This window comes from Aotus nancymaae, unplaced genomic scaffold (genome assembly GCF_030222135.1).
Source record: "Aotus nancymaae isolate 86718 unplaced genomic scaffold, 86718_ANA_hifiasm-v0.15.2.pri h1tg000025l, whole genome shotgun sequence".
In the NCBI taxonomy this organism is placed as follows: Eukaryota; Metazoa; Chordata; class Mammalia; order Primates; family Aotidae; genus Aotus; species Aotus nancymaae.
Window position 1 is genome coordinate 9131442 of NW_026988438.1, and position 2463 is coordinate 9133904.

Below are 2463 nucleotides of genomic sequence, written 5' to 3' on the forward strand. Positions count from 1 at the left end.
ATTCAAGAATGTGTGCAGCAAAATAATATTGCAGCTGCATTTAGAAAACGTGACAGGAAAGGTAATCACCTAACTCAGAACTTATAAAAAGCCTGAGTTTTTTCATTTGTCGTTTATTATATATATATATTATATCTATATAATATATAGATATATAATACATTATATAATAGATATAATATAGATATTAGATATTATAATTATATATATTATATATTATATATATTATAATTATATATTATATATCTATATATAATATATATAATATATATATTATATATTTTATATGAAAATATATATATCTTGAACCTTTCAATAGTCTCTGGAGAATACATAAAACCACATATTTTGATTCCAAGGAATTAAAGACATTTTGTATGCCCTTGACTATATTTATTAATACCATTCTTGTTCTGTTGCTATTTGTTATGTAACAGATTAAACATATGATTTAGCCACCGTGCATGTTTCTGACTTAAAAAGGAGTGTGAACAAAGTCAAGCGATGGTGCTTTGCTGCTTTGAGTGTTGAGCATTTTCTGCTGGTTCTTCCTCTCTTTCACAGTGTTTCTGGGCACTAAAATAAAATTCTGACTGAGTTCATGGTGCTGACAATAGCCTCTAATTATTTTGTTATGTCTCTCACACTTGAGATTGTAACAAGTATTTTGAGGTTTTAACGGTGCCACTATTGAGAATTACAGTTTCAGGGCCAAGACAGAGGGTTGAGAGCTGTTAAATTCTGGAACCACAAAGAACCAGCATTAATGAAGATGTCCCCACTTGCAATATTACTTAATTTTATCTAATAGACTACGTTTTCCCAGTGTTTCCAAATGATGGTCCTTGCACACTTTTATAACACTTGGAATGAACTTTATACTCACTGCCAGGGAAAGCCAGGTGAGCCACTGTGTGCAGAGTAGAATGAGGTACTACAGTTGACTGTCACACCTGCTGTGATTTCCTCTGGAAATGATGGCTTCCTAGTTGCACAAACTGACATACTGTGTCACACATAATTATAATGTCTTCCCTTTGTAGCCAGCTACATGCTTGTCACTCTAAACCTGTTAAAATCTGTATTTATGTAGGGTATTCAGTTTTACTTTTTGCTTTGTAATGTGTCTCAAATGTATAGAGCTGTAACACAAGGTTCCAGTGTATCCATTGGTAATCTTTATTTTCCATCTGTTGAAGCCATTTGAAGAAGCTGATGGTCTCTTACTAGCTCAAACTCGCAGCTCGGAAAGTAATAGTTTATAACGTTCCCATGGTGCTTTTTAGAGTCATTTTTTTTTCTTGGTACTTAATTTTTTTTCCTTTTCTGGGTGACAGTTTTTTACTTCCAGCATACAACTGTAGGTGTTTGGCTGTCTCTTTTTTAGATTTAATACCACACACTGCGTTCCACTGCTACAACATGTGTGTACAATAAATTTTCTTGTAAACTGAGGATTTCAAGGCTAGAATTCTGTCAAGCTTATATTTTCAGAGCTCTTGAAATATTTTCCACTTAGCAACCTCTTTGCATTACTTGGAAAGCTTTTATGGGGCTTGTCAGTCAAAAGGATGACTCTAACCAAAGAAAGAACAATTCAGAGAATGATTTTTAGAATTGGTATAAGCTTCATAGGTTATTCAATGGCTGTAACAATTTGCATTGGAAGTGTTCACAAGGCAAATATTTTGCCTCTGTTTACGTCGTATATATTAAGAGATAACTGCTTATGACATATCCAGATTTTGTCTGTTTTCTAAAACTCAACGTTATAGTTTTTATTTACCCCATTTTAAGCTGATATTTACAGGAACAGAATATGAAACATGGATTAGTGATGATAAGATGACATCAAGGTGTATGAGTACAGATATATGTGTATATACACAAATCCTGCTCTGAGTCATTGTGTGTGGGGGTGGGTGGGTGGGTGTTTTCTGACGGAAAGACTGAAGTGAGAACAATGTTTTCAAAGATAAATATATCTCTGTCTGTGTTTCACAATTACTTGGGATACCTTCTACATTGACATTGGCTTGCCCAGAATCCAGGAGCACATACCGCTGATTCTATCAGTAGTTATGGGAACAATATTAATTTATGAAGATTTCCAATGACCCATATGTACTGTTTGGCCAACAGAGAGAGAGAGAGAGAGAGAGAGAGAGAGAGAGAGAGAGAGTGTGTGTGTGTGTGGTTGTATGTGTGTGTGGTTGTGTGTGTGAAAGAGAAAGAGAGGCAGAGAATACAGCATTGCTGGCTGCACTTGACCAGGGTAATGGTGACTCTGCAAGGGGCATCCAGACCTGGCATTATACCTGAAATAATGCCTGACTTAAAATAAGGTCTAGGACAGGATTCAGTGTTGTCCCCTGGACGTTTAAATTGCATCTTGGTTTTTTCTTGGTCCTCGTTCTGATTAAAAGATTCCTACAGTGCAAGTAACCCATTCATATCCACCTT